Genomic DNA, 21,568 nt, shown 5'->3' with positions numbered 1-21,568 from the left:
TTTTATCATTATTTTCTGTGGCAGTTTAGAGTATGGTATACATGCTGTCAGTAGACATCATTGTACATTACTCGAAATAAGGGGTTTTCAACCTTTACCAACCATAAATATCATGACACTTTGATTCATTTATTGTGGTTTCACATATTCATATTTTAATTTCTATAAAGTACTATTAAGCTTTATATCGAAGTTATTGAACAGATTGACCACATTTAGAAATTTTGAAATCATATTGAAAATATTGAATATGAATATAAAATAAAATATTTTTATAGTTTTAAAGAAAATTATGTAACAATATGGTTGTATTTATGAGCATTTGTTAACTAAATTAGTTAACATGAACTAACAATGCACAATGTTTTTACAGCACTTATTAAACTTGGTTAATGTTAATTTCAACATATATACTAACACATTTATAAAATGTTAACATTAGTAAATGAATTTTGAAATCACAATGTCTAACTTACTATTGTATTTTCATTAATTAACATTAAATAAGATGAATAAATGCTGTTAAAAATACAGTCCGTTGTTAGTTGATGATACCTAATGTACATACTCATTTTAACAAATGCAACCTAATGTAGTGTTAGCAAAGATTCTGTAAGTTTTAAGTCCTTGGACCCCTTGCAGCACCTTCACAGACCACCATGGGTCCGTGGAAAACCCTGGCTTTAACAAACTGTATTTAGAGCACAAAAATTCTTGTGTGTAATAATTAATTACGTCTCTGTCTCCTAATGCAACTCATAGGATGTATATTGTTGCTGATGTTGCTGAATTCAGTGCTGGAAAGTTTGCATTTCTTTAAATTGTAAATTGAGAAAAGTTGGACCATCTTTTTAAGGCAAAGCAAAAAAGTATGAGATTCTTAACCACATTAAAAAAACAAATCTGTTTTTCAATCTGCATTTCCTGGGTGGCTTTTCAGGGACTCATTTGGGAGTATGCTGAAACATTCATGCATGTTTCTCCTAGCAGCAAAAAAAAAACCTTTCAGTGGCTGTATACAGCCTGAACCACGGATCTATTGCTGCAGAAATTTTCAAATGCTTAAGTTATCGCCAGTTGGGCTCCATGCGTATATGCATGCTGATTTCTTCTTTGTCAAGTCTGATTAGATTCAAATACCCAATAATGTAATGTGTGACCAAATAGAGAGAGAGAGAGATCTGAATTTGGGAGCGCATGAAATGGTTGTCTTTAATCTTTGAGGAGAGGAAGGTGATGACAGATATGTGTTTTTATAATAGACATTGATTAACACCTTAAATTGTTTTCTCACTTCCTTTTCACAAGTAAAGCAAACCCAAAGTGACTTATTGAAAGATAATTGTAGACTAAGTCTTCAAAAGTTCCCAACATACCGAATGAAGACATGTTAAGTTTCAACATAGCTATGACTCTATGAATAGCAAGATGTAGTTTTCTAATCTGTATGTGATAATGGAGGTTTGAACTGCCCAAGCAGGTGCATTATAGTTAGAATAGAATAGAATAGAACAGAATAGAATAGAATAGAATGGAATAGTGTTATAGAGTTACAGAATTCAGTCTTTGTTGGGTGAGAGTTACTTGAAAGCATTGACGTATGATTTAATCTGTCTTCAAAGTACAAAACGTGCTTTAACAATCAACATGATAAAACTGCTTTGATTTTAGTGGTATGGTTTAGAATCCCATATAAATATTGCTGAAAATTACTGTTAGCCTATTCCTCATTGCTACCACTTTACTATGACATCTACTCAATGAAGTTGCAAGAAACAGGAGAGTCTTGTTTTAGTAACTTCTGCTGCGACCACATTAGAGAAACCCATGACTACTATTCGTATTTAATGCTATATATACAGTTGTGCTCAAAAGTTTGCATACCCTTTTTGGCACTGATTTTGAAAATATGAACAGTCTTTTATTTAAGGATAGTGATCATATGAAGCCATTTATTATCACATAGTTGTTTGGCTCCTTTTTAAATCATAATGATAACAGAAATCACCCAAATGGCCCTGATCAAAAGTTTACATACCCTTGAATGTTTGGCCTGGTTACAGACACACAAGGTGACACACACAGGTTTAAATGGCAATTAAATGTTAATTTCCCACACCTGTGGCTTTTTAAATTGCAATTAGTGTCTGTGTATAAATAGTCAATGAGTTTGTTAGCTCTCACATGGATGCACTGAGCAGGCTAGATACTGAGCCATGGGGAGCAGAAAAGAATTGTCAAAAGACCTGCGTAACAAGGTAATGGAACTATATAAAGATGGAAAAGGATATAAAAAGATATCCAAAGCCTTGAAAATGCCAGTCAGTACTGTTCAATCACTTATTAAGAAGTGGAAAATTCGGGGATCTCTTGATACCAAGCCAAGGTCAGGTAGACCAAGAAAGATATCAGCCACAACTGCCAGAAGAATTGTTCGGTATACAAAGAAAAACCCACAGGTAACCTCAGGATAAATACAGGCTGCTCTGGAAAAAGACATTGTGGTTGTTTCAAGGAGCACAATATGACAATACTTGAACAAAAATTAGCTGAATTGTCGAGTTGCCAGAAAGATGCCTTTACTGTGCCAATGCCACAAAAAAGCCCGGTTACAATATGCCTGACAACACCTTGACATGCCTCACAGCTTCTGGCACACTGTAATTTGGAGTGACAAGACCAAAATAGTGCTTTATGGTCACAACCATAAGCGCTATGTTTGGAGAGGGGTCAACAAGGCCTATAGTGAAAAGAATACCATCCCCACTGTGAAGCATGGTGATGGCTCACTGATGTTTTGGGGGTGTGTGAGCTCTAAAGGCACGGGGAATCTTGTGCAAATTAATGGAAAGATGAATGCAGCATGTTATCAGAAAATACTGGCAGACAATTTGCATTCTTCTGCATGAAAGCTTTGCATGGGACGCTCTTGGACTTTCCAGAACGACAATGACCCTAAGCACAAGGCCAAGTTGACCCTCCAGTGGTTACAGCAGAAAAAGGTGAAGGTTCTGGAGTGGCCATCACAGTCTCCTGACCTTAATATCATCGAGCCACTCTTGGGAGATCTCAAACGTGCGGTTCATGCAAGACGACCAAAGACTTTGCATGACCTGGAGGCATTTTGCCAAGACGAATGGGCAGCCTGCAAGAATTTGGGGCCTCATAGACAACTATTACAAAAGACTGCATGCTGTCATTGATGCTAAAGAGGGCAATACACAGTATTAAGAACTAAGGGTATGCAGACTTTTGAACAGGGGTCATTTCATTTTTTCATTGTTGCCATGTATTATGATTGTGCCTTTCTGTTATAACCTACAGTTGAATATGAATCCCATAAGAAATAAAAGAAATGTGTTTTGCCTGCTCACTCATGTTTTCTTTAAAATGTTACATAAATTACCAATTCTCCAAGGGTATGCAAACTTTTGAGCACAACTTTTATATATATATATATATATATATATATATACACACACACACACACACACACACATATATACTGGATATATACCATAATCAGACAACATGGCAATCTGACTAAATAATCTCAATTTGATGCTGCTCAGATTATCAGACAGTTGTATACAACTTGCTATAGGCTAATGACAGACCAATATATCCCCTAAAATTAATACAGTTCAGTTAACAATAAAGTTGTTTTCACTCATTTTAGTTATGGATGGACTGGATGGACTCTACCCAGGGAGGGAGGAAGTTTGAGCTGCACCACCACCGAACTCAAGACTTTAGAGATCGGGAAAGGGCCCACAAAACGGGGGAAACTTGCAGGTGGGGGTCTTAAGCAGAAAGTCCTTGGTGGACAACCAGACTCTATGACGCATGACAACATCTAACGAACGCCACGGCAGAGGGTACAGCAGCATCCGGTTCCTGGGAAGAGAATAAAGGAGGCTGGCAACCCAGACAAGACTGAAAAGGTGACATACCTTAGATGACACAGGCAAATAATTGTGAGCATACTCAATCCATGAGAGCTGAAGGCAGGAGGCAGGGTCCCGAGAGGTCAGTTCAAGGTCCTGGTTGGCCTGCTCGGTCTGGCTGGTTAATCTGGTGATGGAACCCCGAGGACAGAGTAATGGAGGCCCCTAACTGCCAGAAAAACTCTCTCCAAAAATGAGAAACAAACTGCGGGCCTCCGTCGGAAACCACATCCACCAGGACGCCATGGATACAGAAGATGTGGTCCACGACAGTGGTTGCCATGTCTCGGGCAGAGGGAAGTTTGGGGAAGGGAATAAAATGGGCAGCCTTGGAGAAACGGTCGGTCCACCACCATTAACACCACAGTATTACCCAGGGAAGGGGGAAGACCAGTAACAAAGTCAAGGGTGATGTGGGACCAAGGATGGGAGGGAATGGAAAGGGGCTGGAGGAGGCCAGAAGGTGGGTGAATTTAAGACTTGATTTGAGCACAGACTGAACAGGCTGCCATGAACTGATGGACATCTCTAGATATTGTCGGCCACCAGAACCTCTGATGCACCTGCGCCAGCGTGCACCTGACTCCCGGATGACTGCCACCACCATCTGAGTGGGAGAGACTATGGGGTCGGGATAGACTGGACGCTCGGACCTCGGAAACACCCGAGAGAGTATGTCGGGCATGGTATTTTGGAGCCTGGACAGTACAAGATTGAAAAATCAAACCGCCCAAAGAAAAGTGCCCAACGGGCCTACTGAGAGTTCAGCCTCTTAGCCGGATCTAAGCTTATCACAGGCTGCCTAGAAATGGGCCGACCACAGAAATGGTTTCTTGGTGGAGGTTAGATCTGTCAGAGGAGCAGCAACCTGGCTGTGGTTCTTAATAAAGTGTCTATAAAAGTTGTTGAATCCCAGAAACCTCTGCAGGGCCTTTTGGGAAACAGGGATTGGCCAAGTGGAAACAGCCCTTACCTTGCCAGGATCCATACGAATCACCTCGGAGGAGACTACAAACCCTAGGAACGGAACTGACCGTGCATGGAACTGACACTTCTCCACCTTAACGTACAGTTGGTTCTCGAGGAGCCTCTGGAGAACCTGGTGGACATGCTGGGTGTGCTCCTGGAGAGACTGATAGAAGATCAGTATGTTGTCCATGTACACAAAAACAAACCGATTGACAATATCTCGCAGCACGTTGTTCACCAACGTCTGGAAGATGGCCAGGGCATTTGTCAAGCCGAAGGGCATAAATATGTACTCAAAATGCCCCATAGGGGTGTTGAAAGCCATCTTCCATTCATCACCCTCCCTCATCCGCACAAGGTGGAAGGTAAAAATGGTCACTCCCTGCAATAATTCGATAGCTGAAGACATCAAAGGTAACAGATACCTGTTTTTTTCTGATTTACAATTTTTTATTGATTCACATATTAAACACAGAAAAACAAAACATATATACACAGAATCAACAATTAACCCCCACTACCAGCAGAAAGGGGACTTATTAATACATAATTTTGGGTTCAGCGATATGCTCCAGGCAACATTTAAATAAATGTCTGAATTAAACACTCTGGACACTTTTGTCCATACTGAGTGCAAATGCGAGATAACGGGGTGTAACTTAACTTCTCCAGTTAATTTGATTAAAAAAAAAGGTTTTGTAATGGAAAAATAGGAGCAAGAACTTCCTGTTCAATACAAAACCAGGCAGGGGCTCTCTCAGGTGGAAGCGACCAATGAGCCAAATGTCTGAGACTGAATGCATAATAATAAAACAAAATCTTGGGTAGACCTTTGTCAATCTGCCGATGCAGCTTACTGAAATGTAATCTGGGACATTTACCATTGCAAATGAAGGACTTCACTATGCTATCAAATTGCTTGAAATAAGAGAGGGGGACATCTATAGGGAGAGACACAGATACCTGTTTTTAATGGTGATGTCATTCGGCCCTCGATAATTGATGCAGGGGTGAAGCAAACTGTCCTTATTCCCCACAAAGAAGAAACCTGCACCAGACAGGGATGAGGAAGGGGGGATGAGCCCCACTGCCAGAGACTCCTCTATGTACTTATCCATGGCCTCCTTCTCAGGACCGGACAAGGAGTAAAGTCGGCTCCATTGTGGAAAAGTTCATGGCAGCAGATCCACCACACAGTTATATGGGCGATGCGGCATGAGAGATGCGGCCCGGGACTTGCTGAACACCCCTGCCAGGTCATGGTAATCGGCCAGAACCCCAGTCAGATCTGCCAGTTCAACCTGAAACACAGAAGAAGACAAGACAGGAGAGGAAATAGAGGTCTTTGCCCAACAAATTTGAGGATTGTGCTTTACTAACCAGGGGTGCCCCAATACTACTTGGGCAAAGGGTGACCTGATTAGGTAAAGCTCAATCTCCTCTTTATGATTGCCAAAAATAAGCAGACTCACAGAGGCCGTGACCTGGGAGATCCTCTCCAACGGTCTTCCACTGAGGTCACTGGCTGTCCGAGGAGATGGCAGAGACAGGATGGACAGGCCCAACTGGACGGCCAGTGAGGAGTTGATGAAATTCCCCTCAGCCCCGGAGTCAGTGAACACCGAGCAGTGATGTTGGCCCTTCCTCCAGCGGAGCATGGCGGGGAGGAGAGTGTAACGGTTAGGGGCAGACTCAACAGACATGGCGCTCTGCATGGGTTCTGCATTGGGAGGTCCTGACGAAGGTGCAGAGGAACTGGAACTCATCACCCCCACACCCCAGGCTACTGGGGTACGGGGCAGACAGCATTGACGGCAAAGAGCCAAGCGGGGGGCCAAATCTAAGGCGTAAATTTCATCCTAAATGTGTTCAGCAAGCCCATGCAGGAAGCAGTCCCACTGCACCCCCTCATTCCAGTCACCAGCAGCGGCGTGAGTGTGGAACTTGATGGTGTAATCCATCACTGATTGCTCCCCATGGAAGAGATCACACAGTTGGCATGTTTCCTCCCTCCCTTGAAGAGACTGATCGAAGACCTTCTTCATCTTCAGCCATAATAAGCTGTAAAGTACATCAAAGCTGCATTCATTACTTTTTCTTTTCTTTTTTACCTTTAATAATGTTTTTGCTCCGGCTGACTTGATTGTCTTTTCTGTTTTACTTTCTTGGTTTCTTTAACTTCAGGCATGGGATCTTCCAAAGGTAAGTCACTGACAGCAAGCAGGAGGCTGCGGTGAAGTACACAGAAGGTTTTACTACCCATCTCAGGCTGAACCTTGTGCACTGGACTATCCCAGATGCGTTCCACGACTCAATGCACTTCCTTCTCCCGATAGGCACGTAGTTTTCCTTGGCCAGCTCTATCGGAAAGGTTCCGCACCAACACTCTGTCGCCAGGTTGAAGGATGGAACCTCTCACTGCTCGGTCATAGTATTTCTTGCCTTTGGCTGAAGACCTTTGGCTGTACTCTTTCGCAATCTGGTAAGTTTGTCTCATTCTAGATCCCCACTTTTTTGCATAGGCTTGATGATTTGAGCTCTCTGTTTTGTTTTTCAGGTTGAACAGCAAGTCAACAGGCAATTGTGGTGATCTGCCGTACACCATACACTGTGGGTAAAATAGAGTCGTTATTGAGTGTGCTATCCCTAACAGCTGTTGTAATGTCTGAAATAAGAAACTCTCAAACTCCCTTCCCTGGTTGTGGTGGAGTTTTTCAGGATACCCAAATTGAGGAATGAAGTCTTGGAAGAGTTTCTCTGCGGCTGTCTTCCCAGACATATTTTTCATTGGATATGCCTGGGCACAACGAGTGAAGTGGTCTACAAGGACAAGGTCATATTTGAAACAACTTTTACTTGACTCAAGATGCAAGTAGTGAACACTCCCAAGCTCAAACAGTACACTAGTTGTAACAGAACTCTTAGGTGCTCTTTGATTGACATGCAGATGTTTTTGTTTTATGCAGGCACACTTTGTCGTCAAATACTTCACAATTTATTGTTTCATCGAGGGCCAATAGAACAGTTCACGGGCCAAATGAAGCAATTTCGCCACTCCCACATGCCCCATGTCATCATGCAACTTCTTAAGTACCATTTCTTTGAATTGCTGGGGAAGCACTAATTGTTTGGACTGCCCTGTTTTTCTGAACAGTACCTCATCCTCTAGTTCCAGATTAGTCCACTCATAGAGAAGTCATCTTGTTTCCCTTGTCATGTGGCTTTTGTCTCTTTCATTTGGCATCCAGCCTTGCTCTTTCAACTTCATCACTTCACTGATCACTGAGTCATCTCGCTGAGCAGCTTTGATGTTTTCAAGAGTGACACTGGAAACACTACTTTCTGTCGATTCAGCTTCTTCATTCTGAGTGCTGAGTTGTAACGCAGCTACCCAAGGAACATCATCCTCTGCAACAGCTTTTGTACCCTGCCACACAGTAGACACAGTTTCTGGTAATAATGTCTCTGTGTGTTCCATGTAATGTTACAGCCTCAGGGGGTATCTCGACAGTGAATCGGCATCAGTGTTTGTTTTTCCAGGTCTGTATCTTATGTTGAAGTGAAAATCAGCTAACTCACCCACACAGCGATGACCTACCACATTCAATCTGGCAGTGCTGAGGACATAGGTCAGCGGATTGTTATCCATGTAAACTGAATGTTGGAGCATAATATAGATAGTCTCGGAACTTATGGAAAATGTCCCATTTGTGTGCCAAGAATTCCAGTTTATCAGAATGTAGGTGGTAATTATTTTCTGTGGGAGTTAATGTGTGAGACCCATATTCAATGACACAGAGTCTGTTGCCCTGTTGTTGGTGGCATCAGTGTGTAATACAAATGGTAGATCAATGTCTGGGTAAGTCAGAATTGGCGGGCTGGTCAAAATGTCCACAACTTTGGGAACAACACTCTGATGTTCATCTGTCCAAGTGACTGGGGTTCTGGAGTGAAGTTGCCCCTTCTCTTGCTTCTTCACTCTACCTCGATCATGGTGAACCTGTGGTTCCTGGGTACTTCAACTTGATTCAGATGGACTTTGAGTAGTGTGAAAAGAGGCTTTACCAGTCTGGAGAAGTCTTGGATAAAATACTTTAAGTAACAAAAGACTCCAAGCAGCATTTGAACTTCTCCAACTGTGCAAGGTTCCTTGTTTTTCAGTGCCCTGACTGCTTCCAAATCTGCAGGGTAAATTTGAATTCCTTCTGACACTAATTGGCCAATGTATCATACTAGTCTTTTAAATAGCTCACATTTCTTTGGTCAAAGTTTGATTCCATGTTTTCTCATTTGATGTAACAATTTTCTGAGATTATCAACATGGTCGTTAAATGTCTTTGAGTAGCACAGTACATCATCCAAATATGGAGCACAACACTCTTCTCTAATACTCTCCAACACTTCTTCCATGCATCTCTGAAATGCCGCTGGGCATTTGTCAACCCGAAGGGAATGTGCACCCATTCGTATAACCCCCACGGAGTGCTGAAAGCAGTGACATGTCTAGATTCTTCACTCACAAATCCCTGATGGTATGCACTGCTTTGATCCTAAATGGAAAACCAAGAGTTTCCACCAAGGCTATCCAACAGATCTTGAATCCTGGGCAGAGGATGTCAATCGGGGATGGTTTTGCGGTTAAGACCTCGAAAGTGGACACAGAAGCGCAAACTGTTGTCTTTCTTTCGTATACCACATACCACTGGTGATGAATATGATGATGAAGATTTCTTGGTCCAACCCCTGTCCAAAAGGTTCTGCACATAATCCTTGACTTCCTTATAGAGGGGTTTCGGGATGGCATTATAACACTACTGGACTGGTGCGGTATCTGAGAGGTTGATTTTCAACTGGAGATAAGGTATACATCCAATATCTCCCTCATCAAGAGCAAACACATCAGATTCTTCAAACAGCATTTGTTTCACTACTTCCTGCTCATGTTTATCGAGATGCCACAAATCAACAGGCGGGTGCCATTTGTCTCCAGCCCTCCACTCATGATGTTCTTCTCTTTTACAGTCATCATCATCTGCTGCTATCTGGGATGAACACAAGTGTGCACTGTTAATCTGCTTATCTGAGTCCTGAACATGAGGTGGCAGGCAAAACGGTCTGGTTTCTCTGATAGGTTTGATGCTACCCAACACTAGTCTCTGAGGTAGGTAAATTTCATGACTTGTGGAATTCTGAACAGGAATTTTCATTGTCTTGGAAACACCTGGATGCACATTCACAATAGCAGGAAACAATTCCAATCCTTCTGGAACACAATTTCCTGAAGCTGGCTCAAACATCATGATTCCACCTATGTGCCATGCTTTCAGCCGACATCTTACCTCTTGGACTTGACCACAGTGGATGGTGACTCATACCTTCCCAGTCTTTACTTTAGAACTTGAATTAACTTCTTGGAGAGAGTTTAAATTCACTCTGGAAACTAAGGTTTCAGCCATATCCTTCTGCACCTTCAGAGCCTCAGAGAGAAGATAAATTAAGCTGATGTTAGTTGTCAACCCACAATTCTCTCTTATGATCTCCTCGATCACATTGAAGCCTAACAGTGGAAAGTCCATGCACTTCTGACTCACCAATATGGGCACTTGGATGGCAATTCTCCCATATTTGCCACTTGAGATTTCTAGCATGACTTCAACCCACCCATCAAAGGGTATGACTGTCCCATTGGCAGCAGTGACATGAAGATGGCTGTCAGCTAGTAAGGTCTCAAACGATTGAATTTCTACTCTTGGTAAGTTTTGCTTATGCCAAATTTTTCCTAAAATACTGACCTGGGCTCCACTGTCTAAGAGCATTTTAGCTTGAACACCATTCAAATGGCAAGTTATCATACAGCCAATCTGCCAATCAACTGTGCAAAACATTTTTCTCCAATCACATATGCTCTTCTCTGTGGGCTCTGCGTTATAGGCATGTCAGCATTGTTTGTACTTACAGAAGGTCAGGACGCAGGATCCTCTGTGGTCCCTGGTGGTCCCTTCCCAGTGACCACCTCCCTTTTAACGACTGGTGGTTTTTCAGGAGACAGCCCACGGCTTGGTGACCTGCTTGACCACAGTGGAAACAGTGAGTACAATTGTCAATGTTTTGGGATATACACGGCATGCATTTTCCCTTCCTTTCAGATTTTGGTGGTTGTTGTGCACTTCCTGCAGCTACACTGGTTTGTTTTTGACCACCACAGCCCATGGACATGACAACTTTCCCTAGATTCTTAGTCAAAGCAGATACTTGTTCATGAATGGCATCACAATTGGCTTTAACTTCTGCTTGACTCTGAGGAGAACTTTGCCCTTTAACATCATCCTTCTGTGTTTCACTAGCAGTTGTGACATTGGGTTTGTATGTGTGGCCTTTGCATTTTTGTCTTTCAGCCTCCTCACTAACAGATTGTGTAATCAGCTCAATAATCTGATCATCAGTGGTTGTCTGTGTGGCTATGGCTGCTTTAATGTCCCTGCGGACATAAGAACATTTTTCATTTAGACCCTGATAGAGTGAATGAAGGAAAACACCTTGGACTAGTTTGCAGTCATACTGAAACTCAGATCCAGTTTTTTGTGATGCAAATGGCACTCTCTGCTTAAGCCCCATTAACCTGTACACAAACTGTTGAGGGGATTCTCTGTCTCGTTGTTTTGCATTGTTCAACTCCTGAAACAATTCAGTACTGCTTTTGTCCCTAAAGTGACCTCTAAGGAACCGTTTCAGCTCAGTCACTATAAAGCTGTCTTCGTAATGAGCATCTTTTTAAAGGTACCAGTTTTGTTTACCTTTAGCACTGTTTGAATGATTTCTGATTCTGTGAAATTTTCTGCAATACCTTCATCAATTTGTTTGCAAATGCTGTTGTAACTCAAATCGGAATTCAAATCAGCAATTTGTCCACCATAAATCTTAAACTCTCCATGTGGCAAATATGATGCAACATCTGAGAATTTAAACAACCTAGTCACTTGTTCAGATACTCTAGGCCAGGGGTCGGCAACCTATGGCATGCGTGCCAGCATTGGCATGCGGAGGGATAATTACTGGCACGCCAGCAATGGCGAGAGATGAGTAGACTATTTTATTTATATAAATTCCACACCTGCGTTCCAATTTATCTTTTGATGTAATCCTTCCTCATGATCACGCAGCATGTTTTCATGAGCTGAATGGGAGACTAAACAAAAAGTAAAAATATGACGAGACTGCCGTATACCCAACAGATTCATGCAGCGCGTGCAAGCAATTCACACATCATGAGCCGGCAGCGCTTCACTTTCATTTAATCACGCGAATAAACGCACCCTCTTTGCTTCGGTCAGTCTGCGTGGGGATGCCAGTATACATTCTGTATTTCTTTTGTTTCTTTTTGCTTTCAGAACAACACGTCATGTAATAAGGAAAACACCACTTTTAATCCTTGAGATTTCCAACCCAGCATACAGGTACACCCTCCATCCACGGCATCCACCGCGGCATCCTTGCAAAACTCACCACGCGCCCTACCGAGAGTGAACCACATTATAGTGATCATGAGGAGGTTACCCCGTGTGACTCTACCCTCCCTAGCAACCAGGCCAATTTGGTTGCTTAGGAGATCCGGCTGGAGTCACTCAGCACGTCCTAGGATTCGAACTAGTGAACTCCAGGGGTGGTAACCCCTACAGGAGGCATTATTAACAGCAATTCAACTTATACTCAGGAACAAATCAGATGTTTGTACCGAAAACTCTTATAATAAGAAAGTAACCAATGACTGAATCAATGAAATAAATTAAATGAATTAATGAATTCATTAAAGAAAAGTAGGGGGGTATCTTTTTTCTTTGCATTTAAATGTTCAACCGACTACACAGACATACATATGCAACACACAGTCTCTCAGGCTCTTGTCCTAAGTTTATCCAGGCATGCTCACTGATATTTGGTATGGGTGATACACGTCAGAACTGCGCAGATGGCATGACCCTCCTCCCCTGCCTGACATTTAACAAGACATTCACTCACAGCAAAAACACAAATGTATGCACAACCAAATTGTGGGTATCTATTTTTAAATGTATTTATTTATATATTTATTTATTTTCACAGTGCATTTTAATTACCTCACACAGTAAATCTGTAAATACCACCTCTCTCTGTCTCTCTCTTTCACACACACACACACACACACACACACACACTCACTCACTGCTGGTTTATAATTAAAGTTACAGTTACAGCAGGGGAAGCTTGGATTTCCCGAAGGACAAGTTAAAGTGACACTACTAAACACTCATTTTCTCTCCCAGTGGATCTCTCAAGATGTGCTGTAAGACGGCAAGGCTGTATCATCACTATTGAGACTAATCTCTGGTTTCTGGTGTAAATATTGTGCTTGTTAGACCACTCAAAATCATATCAAATCAATATTTGAATCTTAATGAAATAATTTGTTGTATTAACACATTTGATAAATCATTGGAAACTGTTGTAAATTTTCTATATCTTGTATTGTTTAATACACTATAACAAGTGTTTTACTGATACCTCTGAAGATAGATGATTTGCTTTTTTATCTGGTTTTTAATAGCTTTTTCCTGTTTGTAAAGTTGATTGTTTGAAATATTATAGTAAATTAGTTTTTGATTGCTCATTATTTATGTTCTAAAATGTTTATGCATCCATTCTTCAATAAAAAAAAAGTAATAAAAAACAACTAATCTCTGTTGTGACAAGGAAAGGCATTCAAATTAATTTAGCTGAGGTGCTATATCAGCCTGTGTAATGCTAATCGAGGACAAATCTCAAGCGCAGAATCAAGTGTATCACATTTCACCACATGCCATTGCAAAGTTTATTTTAAGATTCACTGAGACTGATACAAGGCATTTCATTAGAAAATAAAAGAGGAAACAATAAAAAAACAAAAACAAGGATTAATGCTGAAATGCTACCCTCTACTGAAGTTATCTTCACCAAATGCTCTCCAGTGTACAATACAGGTCACAAAGACCTTCCCAAGGCTTTAAATGCAATAAAACTACAACAACATCTTCCAACACCCATCACACAGACCTCAACCACAACAAATCAATCTATTCCACCTTGACACACCAAGGTAGACTATCTATCCCAGTGCCTTGAGGCAGGAGTGGGAGCGTATCCTGTGCTTTATCTGAAACCCAATTCCCCTCCTCCAAACAAGATAAATGAGAGGCATGAGATGGGGCTTTTGAGGGGTTGTTTGCAGGTTGGTTACAGGCAGGCTGCTCTGTCATAATTAGAGCTCTATAGACTTCTCTGTGCTGCTCCTCTGTGTTTCTGACTGAGATGGAATGGAGTCCTGGAACAGGAATGTACCCTCTCTGCTGCATCATGTTTTATTATGCACCCTTTTATAGCAGTATCGTGTTTTAGTATTTACCCTATAATTGCTGTATCATGCTTTAGCATGCACCTTTACCACTGTATCTTGCTTTAGTATGCACCCTATATCATGTCTTATTATACAAACTATTACCCCTGGATCATGCTTTAATGTGCAGTGTGTCATGCTTTAAAATGCAAATCATTACAACAGGATAATGCTTAATAATGCACCCTGTATCATAATTTAGAACTGTATGCACTCTGTGCCATGCTTTAGTATGCATGATGTCATGCTTTAGAATACAAACTATTATAGCTGTATCATGAATTAGTATGCACCCTTTACCATGCTTTCATGCTTAGTATGCACTGTGTCATGCTTTACAATACAAACAATTACCACTGAGTTATACTTTATTATGCACCCTGTGGCATGCATTAGTTTGCAAACTATTTCCACTGTATCATTCTTTAGTGTACTAGTATTACAAAATCATGCTTTAGTATGCACCCTGTGCCAAGCTTAGTTTAGTATGCAAACTATAACCACTGCATTGCACTGCAAAAAAACAAAACATTTTTTTTACACGAAAAGCAAAATATCATAAGAGTCTTGTTTTAAGGGAATTCTAACAAGAATTTAGTGAGATTCATGCTTAAAACAAGAAAAAAACTGTTTGCCAATTGGGTAAGAAAAATAGGCTTAAGTCAGAGTGAAAGAAAGTTTATTTTTCTTACCCAGTTGGCAACTTTTTTTTTTTTCTTTTTTTTTTTTAAAAGAATTTTATAAACCTGAAGTTCACTAAGATTTGTCAGATTTCCCTGAAAACAATACTTATACCATTTAGCTTCATCAAGTAAATATATATTGTTTTAAGGATATGTAGATATGTTTTACTGGAAAAAAAGAACAAAATTATTTTTTGCAGTGTGTATCATGCTTTAGTACACACCCTGTCATGCTTTAGAATACAAACTATAACTGCTGTATCATGTTTTAGTATGCATCCTGTATTGTGCTATAGTATGCAATTTGTCATGCTTTAGTATGAAAACTGTTACCACTGTATCACGCTTTAGTGTGCACCCTGTATTGTGCTTTGGTATGCACTGTGTCATGCTTTAGATTACAAATTATTACTACTGGATCATGCTTTTGTATGCACCCTGTGACATGCTTTAGTATGCAAACTATCAGCACTGGATAATGCTTTAGCATATACTCTTTAATCCTTTCAGTAGCAAATGTATTTGTATGAGGTTTATCTCTTGTTTGACCAGGTTGTTGTTAGAGCAGAATGAGGTCCCACAACAGTAAAAGATTTGTAGATTCCTTACCTGATTAGAGCAGGTTAGTTTAATTGGTGGTGGTTGTTCTCACTTTCTGATTGTTGGCTGAAGCATGTTTGCATTTGAAAAAAATGTAAAGAATATGTATAGATGTAAAGAATCAAGAAGGACATACTAGGTGGGAAAATCAAGTTAAATTGATAAAAAATCATCTTATTCAGACTGGTGAAAAACATCTGTGGGGATCTGAGACAAAGGCAGACATCCCTTCTCACAAGAGCAGGACTGTGTGATGATCACAGCACTCTGAATACCATCTGAATATGCAGATTATGATGAAGATGCTCTGAAGGTTTCTGAGAGGTTTAGATTGCGCTCACACACAGGCTGTCTGGCTGAGAGAAGATAAAATGGTCACAATTCTGATGAGACCGTTCTTGTCTTGGCAACCAAAACAACCACAATTTGTTTAGAGCCTTACCACATGTCTCACTTATGAGGTTCAAAGTCAGAATAGACTGCCAAATGCCCCACGTAACCACATTTGCTCATAAACAATCTCGCAAGCCATTTGTGATATGGCACAAAACAGAATGACAATGTAGAAGCACTAGGCTGCATCCCAATTTGCCTACTTATACTGTATGCACTACTATGTGCATTTCAGTGTATGGTTAAACAGTATGCCAGGACATGTAGTATGTGAATTGAAAGGGGGGGGCTTTAATGCTGCAAAACAAGTTTTATTTGCAAGCAGGGTCACTTTAATAATTATCATTTCTAGATAACCTTGAGCAGTATCATAATGCCCATTTCCAGATAACTGGCTGCTCTGATGGATAATGAATTGATATGTGAGGTGAGGGTCAATAAACAGATATAAGAATCTACATGCTGCGTGATCTCATGGACTGTCTGGGCAGGTGCTCTGCCCTGCTGATAAGTCTTTCATTACAACACTCTCTCGCCCCTGGAGCTTCCATCCTCCCCAGTCTCCATTCCCCTGCCCCTGGCTGTGTCCTCGCTTAAAATAGAGCCACAAATAGACTGGACCTGACCAGACTGACAGCTGAGAAAGAGAGAGAGAGTGGGAGTGGGAGGAAGTGGAAGAAAATTAACTCCCACTACAAAAGTGGACAAAGTATCACACATCAAGCCATACATTTCTCAAAGAGTTCTGTGGCTTTAAGTCCTTGTATATCAGCTTTGTGGTCTTTTTTATACATATGTACTCCTGAAAGTCGACAAAATGAACTTTTAACAAGTGTATGCTTTAAAACTGATTTATCAAGTTATTTTATGATCTTTGAAGCTTTTGTTTATTCTCTTAGCTCTTTATACAACTGATAAAATGCAAATGTCTTGGTTTAATTGAGGAGTATTTATTAAACATTATCAGAGTCAAAAGAGGTCTGAAGATAATTTCTCAGGCAGAGGACATATTCCCCATCAGCTCACTGTGTGCTCATACATTAATTACCTCTGATTTTAATGAGGAAAAAACTGGTTGGTGGTAACTTACTGATTAAGGAATTAAGCTTGTCATGCCAACGGATACAGGTTTAATTGTAGATGTTAAAGCCATAAAAAACTTAAGAGGTTTATAATATTTTTCTGAATATTAGGTGAGGTGTTTGAATGTTAGTGTCGCCAAGTGGAGAAACTTCATGGCATTGAACTCTAGTCATAAATTGGATGTGGCCCCTTTAAGGCACCTGCTTTATGGCAGTCTCTCATGTTAGAGACATGAGAACATACGTTGTGCAAGAGAGCTCCCAGGTTTGTTCATCGCTTGAGAGTTCTTGGGTAAATATCAAATTTGACACAAAATGCTTATAAATTACATTAAATATGTGTTCAGAAGAGTTGTATGTTAAAATTGAGTGCTTTATCATGGATAATTTCTGAAGGATGCATATGGATTGCATGTGTGGAGTTTGACCACGTTTTGCACACATGCGAGGACTGGGTGTGTAAATTTAGTAATAATCATACTTCACTTAAATGATTCATGGTCCAGAGTGTTTTCCAGTTTGGTGAATAAGTGTAATCTGTGTTATATGTGAAAATATGAGTGGTATTACTGAAACTGCAATACATGTCCTTAAAGCCTGGTTAAAACTGCATAAAATGCTTTGAGTTATTTAAGCAAGTACTTGAACGCATAAAATACTATGAAAGATATAAGCATGTAGTAAGGTGATGTAGGCTGAAGCATATGGTTAGGCTAATGCACTGCTTGTATTTTTATTTAACATTAGCCTCTACCGTATTTAACTTATGTGTTTCATTTTTGTATTTTATTTTTGTATTTCATTTCCGTATTTCCTTTCTTTATTTTTGTTGTACTTTGTTTCATTACCATGTTTCATTTTACTGTTTTTCATTCTTCTTTTTATATATGCCCCCATTTAGACTTTATAATGTTATGATGCTATGAAGTATTATTTGTTTTGATATTTCACATTTTTATGAGAATAAAATTCAGAGTGTTCCCCCATTTGGGCTCACATGACCATAGTCAGTCTCCAGGGTTGGGGAGTAACGAAATACATGTAACGGGAATACGTATTTAAAATACAAAATATAAGTAACTGTATTCCACTACAGTTACGATTGAAATCATTGGTATTTAGAATACAGTTACATTCAAAAAGTATTTTGATTACTGAAGAGATTACTTTGCATTCTATTGTCATTTGTTTCATTTAATATTTAGTCCTTTCAGATGAAAAACATTTATACATATAAATGATGCGATCCAAAGTGCATTTGAACAGCGCTGAAACACTTTCTTATGATGTGTTACATTCATACGAGCAGACAGAGAAGTAAGTTTGAAGTAAGTTTGGAGCAGAAGAAATAGAAATAAACCTTGTGTAAATTGTCATCTTTACTCTAAGATAAAATGTTATTTCTAGCCATTTTACATGCACATGATACCAGGCATGATCATATTTTTTTATCAAGAAAATTCATCTTGGATCATAATTTCTTTTTTTCTAGTAAGACCTTTGATATTAGGGCAAAAATCTTATTCTTGATAATAATTTTTGTATTGTTTTCCTGTAAAAATATATAAAAACAAGGAGGCTAAATGTTACAGCCCCTAACGTGAGTCACTAGTGCACCAATTGAGATCAGGAGAGTGAGGTTTACACACTGCACAGCTATCTACCAGCTGGCTCCCGCTACACTCACCCCCCTAAACCTCACTCCCATCCAGGTCACGGCACCATTGTAACCGGCCTTGGTCACCCCGCTCCAAACGGGACTCGAATCGGCATCTCCGGCATGGGAGGCGGGTGCACTAACAAGGAGGCTAAAGGCTACAGCCCCTAACGTCAGTCGCTAGTGCACCTCTTGAGGTCAGGAGAGTGAGGTTTACACACTGCACAGCTATCTACCAGCTGGCTCCCGTTACACACAGACCAATTGTAGCTAAAGAAAGGTAAATCTACTTCTCAGTTGGCAAGACGAGGCAGGGGCATGGGAGACACAGAAAAAATGCAGTAAAGTTAATCCACAAGAGCATTGTCCTTGCCAAGAATTTGCCATGCACAAACAAAAAAACACCTCAAAGAATTTGCAAACAAAAAGCACACTTTCTCTGAAATTCAAATCACAAGCTGAAAGAAAAGGCAATTCAATGACACACATACTTGTCAAGTTGGTCATAACCCCCCCCCCCCCCCCACACACACACACACACACACACACACACACATTACACTCAATATCTCAAATTCTCTCAAAACTCAGACCTTCAAATTGCTGACAAAGTCCTTTAACTTCATCAAACAGACTGTAATGCCCAGAGGCACACAGCTCCTTGAGGGAAAGTGATTGGTAAAGTTGAGTGGCTTTGCTCTAGGACTCACATGACTAACCTCAGTGTACAGGCTTTTTTTCTCTTTTTACCTCAGCCCTGCTGCCAGCTCTCTAGCCAAGCGAGGCAGATCACTCCCCGGCAAACCCCGGCAAAGGGAGAAATGTAAAAAACAAAGAACAGGGTAACAGGAGAGGGATTTAGTGAATGGAATAAGACAGCGTTTTAAGATGCCAGTAGTGGAACTTTGAAATGAGACTAAGGACAAATTCAGCACATGCCTGTATCATGTATCTAGTTCCATATTACAGCACAAGAAAAAGCCTGTTAGAAAGACAAAAGAATGTATTACATTTCTGCTCATTGCTTTTGTCATTTTTGTGGGAGTAGTAATATTTTTCAATGTTATTTCAGAGTGGGCAATTGTGGCAACTAGCTAGTTGGGATTAATTAAATCCTTTAAAAGCAAAGACAAACCATGTTTAATATCACACATTAGATGCACCAAGCCTGTTTTCCTTCATTCTTTCTCTCTCTCTCTCTTCCTCTCTTAGTAGGGTAGCGATGCATGTCTTAGGAAGACCGGGTGAATAGTAATGAACTAAGCTTGTGTGTCTATTTGACAGAGCAGGAGAAGAGGGAAAAGAGGTGGGGGCTGTGCAGTGTGTGTGTGTGTGTGTGTGTGTGTGTGTGTGTGTGTGTGTACTGTTGCAGGGAGAGCTGTGAGAATAAGGCATAGAGCTGCACAGGGGTGCAGAGGAGAATGGAGGCAGTCAAACAATCCCTCTGCCGTTCCATTCCTCCTCTCCTCTCGCTTCTGCTTTTCCCCATCAGAGGAAAAGAGTTCTGAAGATGTACTACTGAATTTTTTATAATCTCACTTTTTTGTCTTCTTTTCCATCAGTTTCTTAGTAGAAGTCTGTCAGATTTCTGTGAAAAGAGACAGTCAGAGGAAAAGATTTCTGAAGATATGCAACTGGAATTTTTGCAATTTTGTTAGGGTTTTTTTCTCCCACTTTTCCAATAGTTTCTCAGCAAAAGTCTTCGTATTTCAGAGGGAGAGATTGAGAGAGAGAGAGAGAGAGAGAGAGAGAGAGAGAGAGATACTGTGAAACCGACAGAATTGAGAAAAGGACGTTGGAGGAGAAAATACTGAATGCACCTCACAGAGGGGGAGCGCCTGCAAGAAGACCTGTGTCGCTCCATCCTCCTCCATTTACCTAAAGAGGCACCAAAACGGATGAAACCATGGAAGGAAACACTGAAAGTAAGTAAGAAATATTGTTTTGTTTTACAAAAACATTCAGTTTTCCTAAATTTTTTATATTTGTAATATCGATTTCCAGTAAAGTTTTGTTGAAAATTTAGGTTTGATTTCAGTGATTAGCATGAAATAAATACAATTAAAATCTCGATGTTGTTAAAATTTGAGGGGAGATCGCAATGGCTTGTTCTCAACAGTTGGGAGAGCAACCCCTGGGAAATGAACTGCCATCTGATCAGACTTGGTTTTGAGTCTCACCCCTAGACATAGACATTGTGCCCTTGAACATGGCACTTAACCACAAATGGCTCCAGTGGGAAACCTATTTCTGAACATTGATACATTTGTGTACAGACAGAAGAGATCAAACCATTAGACTATGAATAGTGCAGCATCCGGTGTGTGTGTGTAACTAAAATTTCAGTTGTAGTGCTGAGAGGAGGGGGACACATACAATAGCTCTCCCCCTTCCTCTGCATGCTCTCCAGAGCCAAAACTGAAGCATAAGGACTCATTGAATAAAGTAAAAAAGAGGCTTGGTTAAGGACGGGGCCCACTCTCACCCTTGTTTTATATTTTATTATGGAATCTAAAAATGTTTTAATTTCTCTCTTGTTGATGTGCTTTTTCATCTCTCTGCATTAAAGGGATAGTTCACCCAAAAATGAAAAATTCTGTCATTATTTATTCAACATCATATCCTTCCAAATGACCTTCTTTCTTTCAAGGATCATAGAGAAGATATTTAGCCGAATTTCCAAGCTGGTCTTTGCCATACAATGAAAGTGGATGGGACCAGGGGCTGTCAAGCTCCAAAAAGCACCAAAAAAGTAGTTGATATAAAAGTGGAACAGATCGTCATTTAGGTTGTTATTCACTGAAAATGTTTCTTGACTGCTATGGTCACTA

Source organism: Myxocyprinus asiaticus, chromosome 28 (genome assembly GCF_019703515.2).
Source record: "Myxocyprinus asiaticus isolate MX2 ecotype Aquarium Trade chromosome 28, UBuf_Myxa_2, whole genome shotgun sequence".
Classification (NCBI taxonomy): domain Eukaryota; kingdom Metazoa; phylum Chordata; class Actinopteri; order Cypriniformes; family Catostomidae; genus Myxocyprinus; species Myxocyprinus asiaticus.
Note: the sequence above shows the minus strand (reverse complement) of the source record.